This window comes from Triticum aestivum, chromosome 7B (genome assembly GCF_018294505.1).
Source record: "Triticum aestivum cultivar Chinese Spring chromosome 7B, IWGSC CS RefSeq v2.1, whole genome shotgun sequence".
In the NCBI taxonomy this organism is placed as follows: Eukaryota; Viridiplantae; Streptophyta; class Magnoliopsida; order Poales; family Poaceae; genus Triticum; species Triticum aestivum.
The window spans coordinates 591,813,834-591,823,835 of NC_057813.1; the positions used below are offsets into that span (position 1 = coordinate 591,813,834).

At 42.8% G+C, this 10,002-nt stretch overlaps 1 long non-coding RNA gene across 1 annotated transcript; it reads left to right on the forward strand.

Moving 5' to 3' along the window:
- The first annotated feature begins 2,331 nt into the window (after positions 1-2,331).
- On the forward strand, positions 2,332-9,752 carry LOC123156577 (uncharacterized). Its single transcript, XR_006478194.1, has 2 exons — positions 2,332-2,378; positions 9,621-9,752. It is a non-coding gene; the product is annotated as an uncharacterized lncRNA (long non-coding RNA).
- The last annotated feature ends 250 nt before the right edge of the window (positions 9,753-10,002 follow it).

Genomic DNA, 10,002 nt, shown 5'->3' on the forward strand with positions numbered 1-10,002 from the left:
TAGGAGAAGATTCTTCTGGCAAGTTACTAAGAATAGAAAAAGATACTATTTGGTTAAATGGACTAGAATCTGCCAATCCAAAAGTAAAGGGGGTTTGGGAGTTAAGGACCTCCATAAGCAGAACTTGAGTTTACTTACTAAATGGTGGTGGAAACTTGAGACAAAAAGTGGGCTGTGGCAAGATATTGTTAAGGCCAAATACTTTCGTAGAGATACTATTGCTTCGATAAAAGGGAAGATCAATGACTCCCTATTTGGAAAGCAATAATGAAAGTTAAAGAGCTGTATATGGCTGGTAGGTGAGTGCCAATCCAATCTGGTACTATTGCCAGACTTTGGATGGATCCTATAGGGGATCAATTGCCATTCAGCGAGCAATTCCCCTGGCTATTCTCTATTTGTAATTACCCTGACTGCACTATTAAATCTGGTTTGGTGGCTGATCCATCTTCTTTCTTTCAAAGAAGATTAAATCATGAATTGGAAGATCAGTAGCGACAAATGATTGATGTTGCTAGTAGAGCATGTGTCTCTGATGACAGTGATAAGATCAAATGGGCCTTGGGTTCTAAAACCTACTTTACTACTACGTCAGTTTATTATTTCTTGGAAAGGAACATATCTGGATGTGACTATCGTTGGATATGGAAGGCACGTACACCTTTGAAGATACAACTTTTTTTGTGGTAGCTGTCACAGAACGTGATTTTGACCAGGGATGTAATGAAGCAAAGGGGGTGGAAAAAGTGAAGGAAATATGCCCTAGAGGCAATAATAAAGTTATTATTTATTTCCTTGTTTCATGATAAATGTTTATTATTCATGCTAGAATTGTATTAACCGGAAACATGATACATGTGTGAATACATAGACAAACATATAGTCACTAGTATGCCTCTACTTGACTAGCTCATTAATCAAAGATGGTTATGTTTCCTAACCATAGACATGTGTTTTCATTTGATTAATGGGATCACATCATTAGGAGAATAATGTGATTGACATGACCCATTCCGTTAGCCTAGCACTTGATCGTTTAGTATGTTGCTATTGCTTTCTTCATGACTTATACATGTTCCTGTAACTATGAGAATTATGCAACTCCCGTTTACCGGAGGAACACTTTGGGTACTACCAAACGTCACAACGTAACTGGGTGATTATAAAGGAGTACTACAGGTGTCTCCGAAGGTACATGTTGAGTTGGCGTATTTCGAGATTAGGTTTTGTCACTCCGATTGTCGGAGAGGTATCTCTGGGCCCTCTCGGTAATGCACATCACTATAAGCCTTGCAAGCAATGTGACCAATGAGTTGGTTACGGAATGATGCATTACGTAACGAGTAAAGAGACTTGCCGGTAACGAGATTGAACTAGGTATTGGATACCGACGATCAAATCTCGGGCAAGTAACATACCGATGACAAAGGGAACAACGTATGTTGTTATGCGGTTTGACCGATAAAGATCTTCGTAGAATATGTAGGAACCAATATGGGCATCCAGGTTCCGCTATTGGTTATTGACCGAGAATAGTTCTAGGTCATGTCTACATAGTTCTCGAACCCGTAGGGTCCGCACGCTTAACGTTACGATGACAGTTATATTATGAGTTTATGAGTTTTGATGTACCGAAGGAGTTCGGAGTCCCGGATGAGATCAGGGACATGACGAGGAGTCTCGAAATGGTCGAGACGTAAAGATCGATATATTGGACGACTATATTCGGAGTTCGGAAAGGTTCCGAGTGATTCGGGTATTTTTCGGAGTACCGGAGAGTTACGGGAATTCGCCGGGGAGTATATGGGCCTTATTGGGCTATACGGGAATAGAGGAGAGAGGCCAAAAGGAAGGAGGCCTGCGCCCCCCCTCTGGTCCGAATTGGACAAGGGGGGCAGCCCCCTTTTCCTTTCCCTCTCCCCCTCTTTCCACTTCTCCTACTCCAACAAGGAAGGAGGGAGTCCTACTCCCGGTGGGAGTAGGACTCCCCTTGGCGCGCCCCTCCTAGGCCGGCCGCACCTCCCCCTCCCTCCTTTATATACGGGGGCAGGGGGCACCCCATAACACACAAGTTGATCTATGGATCGTTCCTTAGCCGTGTGCGGTGCCCCCCTCCACCATATTCCACCTCGGTCATAGCGTCGCGGAGTTTAGGCGAAGCCCTGCGCCCGTAGAGCATCATCATCGTCACCACGCCGTCGTGCTGACGGAACTCATCCCCGAAGCTTTGCTGGATCGGAGCCCAGGGATCGTCATCGAGCTAAACGTGTGCTGAACTCGGAGGTGCTGTACGTTCGGTACTTGGATCGGTCGGATCGTGAAGACGTACGGCTACATCAACCGCGTTGTGCTAACGCTTCCGCTTACGGTCTACGAGGGTATGTGGACAACACTCTCCCCTCTCGTTGCTATGCCATCACCATGATCTTGCGTGTACGTAGGAATTTTTTTGAAATTACAACGTTCCCCAACAGTGGCATCCGAGCCTAGGTTTTATGCGTTGATGTTATATGCACGAGTAGAACACAAGTGAGTTGTGGGCGATACAAGTCATACTGCTTACCAGCATGTCATACTTTGGTTCGGCGGTATTGTGAGATGAAGCGGCCCGGAACGACATTACGCGTACGCTTACGCGAGACTGGTTTCACCGTTACGAGCACTTGTGCTTAAAGGTGGCTGGCGGGTGTCTGTCTCTCTCACTTTAGCTGAATCGAGTGTGGCTACGCCCGGTCCTTGCGAAGGTTAAAACAGCACTAACTTGACGAACTATCGTTGTGGTTTTGATGCGTAGGTAAGAACGGTTCTTGCTAAGCCCGTAGCAGCCACGTAAAATTTGCAACAACAAAGTAGAGGACGTCTAACTTGTTTTTGCAGGGCATGTTGTGATGTGATATGGTCAAGACGTGATGCTATATTTTATTGTATGAGATGATCATGTTTTGTAACCGAAGTTATCGGCAACTGGCAGGAGCCATATGGTTGTCGCTTTATTGTATGAAATGCAAACGCCCTGTAATTGCTTTACTTTATCACTAAGCGGTAGCGATAGTCGTAGAAGCAATAGATGGCGTAACGACAACGATGCTACGATGGAGATCAAGGTGTCGCGCCGGTGACGATGGTGATCACGACGGTGCTTCGAAGATGGAGATCACAAGCACAAGATGATGATGGCCATATCATATCACTTATATTGATTGCATGTGATGTTTATCCTTTATGCATCTTATCTTGCTTTGATTGACGGTAGCATTTTAAGATGATCTCTCACTAATTATCAAGAAGTGTTCTCCCTGAGTATGCACCGTTGCGAAAGTTCTTCGTGCTGAGACACCACGTGATGATCGGGTGTGATAGGCTCTACGTTCAAATACAACGGGTGCAAAACAGTTGCACACGCGGAATACTCAGGTTAAACTTGACGAGCCTAGCATATACAGATATGGCCTCGGAACACGGAGACCGAAAGGTCGAGCGTGAATCATATAGTAGATATGATCAACATAATGATGTTCACCATTGAAACTACTCCATCTCACGTGATGATCGGACATGGTTTAGTTGATTTGGATCACGTGATCACTTAGATGACTAGAGAGATGTCTGTCTAAGTGGGAGTTCTTAAGTAATATGATTAATTGAACTTAAATTTATCATGAACTTAGTCCTGGTAGTATTTTGCAAATTATGTTGTAGATCAATAGCTTGCGTTGTTGCTTTCATATGTTTATTTTGATATGTTCCTAGAGAAAATTGTGTTGAAAGATGTTAGTAGCAATGATGCGGATTGGATCCGTGATCTGAGGTTTATCCTCATTGCTGCACAGAAGAATTATGTCCTTAATGCACCGCTAGGTGACAGACCTATTGCAGGAGCAGATGCAGACGTTATGAACGTTTGGCTAGCTCAATATGATGACTACTTGATAGTTTAGTGCACCATGCTTAACGGCTTAGAATCGGGACTTCAAAGACGTTTTGAACGTCATGGACCATATGAGATGTTCCAGGAGTTGAAGTTAATATTTCAAGCAAATACCCGAGTTGAGAGATATGAAGTCTCCAACAAGTTCTATAGCTAAAAGATGGAGGAGAATCGCTCAACTAGTGAGCATGTGCTCAGATTGTCTGGGTACTTCAATCGCTTGAATCAAGTGGGAGTTAATCTTCCAGATAAGATAGTGATTGACAGAATTCTCTAGTCACCATCACCAAGTTAGTAGAACTTTGTGATGAACTATAGTATGCAAGGGATGACGAAAACGATTCCCGAGCTCTTCGTGATGTTGAAATCAACGAAGGTAGAAATCAAGAAAGAGCATCAAGTGTTGATGGTTGACAAGATCACTAGTTTCAAGAAAAGGGCAAAGGGAAAGAAAGGGAACTTCAAGAAGAATGACAAGCAAGTTTTCACTCCCGTGAAGAAGACCAAAGCTGGACCAAAGCCTGAAACTGAGTGCTTACACTGCAAAGGAAATGGTCACTGGAAGCGGAAATGCCCTAAATATTTGGTGGATAAGAAGGATGGCAAAGTGAACAAGGGTATATTTGATATACAGGTTATTGATGTGTGCCTTACTAGTGTTTATAGTAGCCCCTGAGTATTTGATACTTGTTCGGTTGCTAAGATTAGTAACTCGAAACAGGAGTTACAGAATAAACAGAAACTAGTTGAGGGTGAAGTGACGATGTGTGTTGGAAGTGGTTCCAAGATTGATATGATCATCATCGCACACTCCCTATACTTTCGAGATTAGTGTTGAACCTAAATAAATGTTATTTGGTGTTTGCGTTGAGCATGAATATGATTTGATCATGTTTATTGCAATACGGTTATTCATTTAAAATCAGAGAATAATTGTTGTTCTGTTTAAATGAATAAAACCTTTGATGGTCATACACCCAATGAAAATAGTTTGTTGGATCTCGATCGTAGTGATACACATATTCATAATATCGAAACCAAAAGATGCAAAGTTGATAATGATAGTGCAACTTATTTATGGCACTGCCGTTTGGGTCATATCGGTGTAAAGCGCATGAAGAAACTCCATAAAGATGGATTTTCGGAATCACTTGGTTATGAATCATTTGATGCTTGCGAACCGTGCCTTTTGGGCAAGATGACTAAAAACTCCGTTCTCCGGAACAATGGAACAAGCTACTGACTTATTGGAAATAATACATACCGATGTATGCGATCCAATGAGTGTTGATGCTCGTGGCAAGTATCGTTATTTTCTGACCTTCACAAGATGATTTGAGCAGATATGGGTATATCTACTTGATGAAACATAAGTCTGAAATAGTTGAAAGGTTCAAAGAATTTCAGAGTGAAGTGGAAAAATCATCGTAACAAGAAAATAAAGTTTCTGCGATCTGATCGCGGAGACGAATATTTGAGTTACGAGTTTGGTCTTCAATTAAAACAATGTGGAATAGTTTCACAGCTCACGCCACCTGGAACACCACAACGTTATGGTGTGTCTGAACGTCGTAACCGCACTTTATTGGATATGGTGCGATCTATGATGTCTCTTACTGATTTACCATTATCGTTTTGGGGTTATACATTAGAGACAGCTGCATTCACGTTAAAAGGGCACCATCTAAATCCGTTGAGACGACATCGTATGAACTATGGTTTAGAAGTAAACCTAAGCTGTCGTTTCTTAAAGTTGGAGTTGCGATGCTTATATGAAAAAGGTTTTCAACCTGATAAGCTCGAACCCAAATCGGAGAAGTGCGTCTTCATAGAATACCCAAAGGTAACTATTGGGTACACCTTCTATCACAGATCCGAAGGCAAGTTATTCATTGCCAAGAATGGATCCTTTCTAGAGAAGAAGTTTCTCTCGAAAGAAGTGAGTGGGAGGAAAGTAGAACTTGATGAGGTAACTGTACCTGCTCCCTTATTGGAAATTAGTTCATCATAGAAATCTGTTCTGTGACTACTACACCAATTAGTGAGGAAATTAATGATGATGATCATGAAACTTCAGATTAAGTTACTACAGAACCTCGTAGGTCTTACAGAGTAAGATCCGCACCAGAGTGGTACGGTAATCCTATTCTGGAAGTTATGTTACTAGACCATGACGAACCTACGAACTATGAAGAAGCGATGGTGAGCCCAGATTTCGCAAAATGGCTTGAGGCCATGAGATCTGAGATAAGATCCATGTATGAAAACAAAGTATGGACTTTGATTGACTTGCCCAATGATCGGCGAGACATTGAGATTAAATGGATCTTCAAGAGGAAGACGGACGCTGATAGTGTTACTATCTACTAAGCTCGACTTGTTGCGAAATGTTTTCAACAGGTTCAAGGTGTTGAATACGATGAGATTTTCTCACTCGTATCGAAGCTTAAGTCTGTCTGAATTATGTTAGCAATTGCCACATTTTATGAAATCTGGAAAATGGATGTCAAAACTGCATTCCTTAATGGATTTATTAAAGAAGAGTTGTATATGATGCAACCAGAAAGTTTTTGTCAATCCTAAAGATGTTAACAAAGTGTGCAAGCTCCAGCAATCCATCAATGGACTGGTGCAAGCATCTCGGAGTTGGAATATACGCTTTGATGAGTTGATCAAACCATATGGTTTTATACAGACTTTTGAAGAAGCCTGTATTTACAAGAAAGTGAGTGGGAGCTCTGTAGCATTTCTAATATTATATGTGGATGACATATTGTTAATTGGAAATGATATGGAAATTCTGGATAGCATGAAAGGATACTTGAATAAGAGTTTTTCAAAGCAAGACCTCGGTGAAGCTGCTTACACATTGAGCATCAAGATCTATATAGATAGATCAAGACGCTTGATAAGATTTTTCAATGAGTACATACCTTGATAAATTTTTGAAATAGTTCAAAATGGAACAGTCAAAGAAGGAGTTCTTGCCTGTGTTACAAGGTGTGAAGTTGAGTAAGACTCAAGACCCGACCATTGCAGAAAATAGAAAGAGAATGAAAAGTCATTCCCTATGCCTCAGTCATAGGTTCTATAAAGTATGCTATGCTGTGAACCAGACCTATTGTATACCTTGCTCTGTGTTTGGCAAAGGAATACAATTTTGATCTAATAAGTAGATCACTGGACATGGGTCAAGAATATCCTTAGTGAGGACTAAGGAGATGTTTCTCGATTATGGAGGTGATAAAAGAGCCCGTCGTAAAAGTTACAACGATGCAAGCTTTTACACCAATCCAGATGACTCTAAGTCTCAATCTGGATACATATTGAAAGTGGGAGCAATTAGCTAGAGTAGCTCCGTGCAGAGCATTGTGGACATAGAATATTTGCGAAATACATACGGCTCTGAATATGACAGACCCGTTGACTAAGCTTCTCTCACGAGCAAAACATGATCATACCTTAGTACTCTTTTGGGTGTTAATCACATAGCGATGTGAACTAGATTATTGACTCTAGTTAACCCTTTGGGTGTTGATCACATGATGATGTGAACTATGGGTATTAATCACATGCAGATGTGAATATTGGTGTTAAATCACATAGCGATGTGAACTAGATTATTGACTCTAGTGCAAGTGGGAGACTGAAGGAAATATGCCCTAGAGGCAATAATAAAGTTATTATTTATTTCCTTATTTCATGATAAATGTTTATTATTCATGCTAGAATTGTATTAACCGGAAACATGATACATGTGTGAATACATAGACAAACATATAGTCACTAGTATGCCTCTACTTGACTAGCTCATTAATCAAAGATGGTTATGTTTCCTAACCATAGACATGTGTTGTCATTTGATTAATGGGATCACATCATTAGGAGAATAATGTGATTGACATGACCCATTCCGTTAGCCTAGCACTTGATCGTTTAGTATATTGCTATTGCTTTCTTCATGACTTATACATGTTCCTATAACTATGAGAATATGCAACTCCCGTTTACCGGAGGAACACTTTGGGTACTACCAAACGTCACAACGTAACTGGGTGATTATAAAGGAGTACTACAGGTGTCTCCGAAGGTACATGTTGAGTTGGCATATTTCGAGATTAGGTTTTGTCACTCGGATTGTCGGAGAGGTATCTCTGGGCCCTCTCGGTAATGCACATCTTATAAGCCTTGCAAGCAATGTGACCAAATGAGTTGGTTACGGAATGATGCATTACGGAACGAGTAAAGAGACTTGCCGGTAACGAGATTGAACTAGGTATTGGATACCGACGATCAAATCTCGGGCAAGTAACATACCGATGACAAAGGGAACAACGTATGTTGTTATGCGGTTTGACCGATAAAGATCTTCGTAGAATATGTAGGAACCAATATGGGCATCCAGGTTCCGCTATTGGTTATTGACCGAGAATAGTTCTAGGTCATGTCTACATAGTTCTCGAACCCGTAGGGTCCGCACGCTTAACGTTACGATGACAGTTATATTATGAGTTTATGAGTTTTGATGTACCGAAGGAGTTCGGAGTCCCGGATGAGATCAGGGACATGACGAGGAGTCTCGAAATGGTCGAGACGTAAAGATCGATATATTGGACGACTATATTCGGAGTTCGGAAAGGTTCCGAGTGATTCGGGTATTTTTCGGAGTACCGGAGAGTTACGGGAATTCGCCGGGGAGTATATGGGCCTTATTGGGCTATACGGGAATAGAGGAGAGAGGCCAAAAGGAAAGAGGCCTGCGCCCCCCCTTTGGTCCGAATTGGACAAGGGGGGCAGCCCCCTTTTCCTTTTCCCTCTCCCCCTCTTTCCACTTCTCCTACTCCAACAAGGAAGGAGGGAGTCCTACTCCCGGTGGGAGTAGGACTCCCCTTGGCGCGCCCCTCCTAGGCCGGCCGCACCTCCCCCTCCCTCCTTTATATACGGGGGCAGGGGGGCACCCCATAACACACAAGTTGATCTACGGATCGTTCCTTAGCCGTGTGCGGTGCCCCCCTCCACCATATTCCACCTCGGTCATATCGTCACGGAGTTTAGGCGAAGCCCTGCGCCGGTAGAGCATCATCATCGTCACCACGCCGTCGTGCTGACGGAACTCATCCCCGAAGCTTTGCTGGATCGGAGCCCGAGGATCGTCATCGAGCTGAACGTGTGCTGAACTCGGAGGTGCCGTACGTTCGGTACTTGGATCGATCGGATCGTGAAGACGTACGACTACATCAACCGCGTTGTGCTAACGCTTCCGCTTACGGTCTGCGAGGGTACGTGGACAACACTCTCCCCTCTCGTTGCTATGCCATCACCATGATCTTGCGTGTACGTAGGAAATTTTTTGAAATTACTACGTTCCCCAACAAAAAGAACCCTAGATGCTCCTTCTGTGCAGAGATACAAATATCTCAGCACCTGTTCTTTACTTGTCCAGTAGCCAGGGTGACTTGAAGGGTTGTGGCATGTATGTTTGAAACTGATCTATGCCCTAACAACATTAAGCAAGCTTATTCGTGGTGTCATTCCTTCTTCCCAGACGGAGAGGTGTTGCACGCTGTTGGCATTGCAGCTATCTGCTGGGCTATTTGGACATGTCGCAATAGAGCTACATTTGAGTTTATACCTCTAAAAAATCCATCTGAATGCGCATTTTCCACTTGTGCTCTTCTATGTTATTGGGCAGGGCTGATGAAACAACAGAAGGATGTGGACGACCTGAGGACTGGAGCGGCTATGCTGAAGAACAACGCTTCAAGGTTGATGCAGATATGTGCCACGGCGTACCAGGATGGTGGAGCTCGCTGAAGTGAGGGATCAAAAAGAAGCTTCAAAAAGATTGACTCAGGGAGTGATGTCTGCTGTCATATGGGAGAAAGATTTGTTCATTTTGGTGATCGGGTGTGGGCATTCTTATGCCTTTCGCTTGTGGTCTCATAAGATAGACAATCCTGTAGTTTTTAGCGAATGTTGTTTTGGTGTAATGGTGTTGTCGGGTTTTTGCCCCACAGAGAGTAATCTTGATGGCGAGTGCTTACAGTGGGTTTCCTAGCGATGCTTGAACTCGC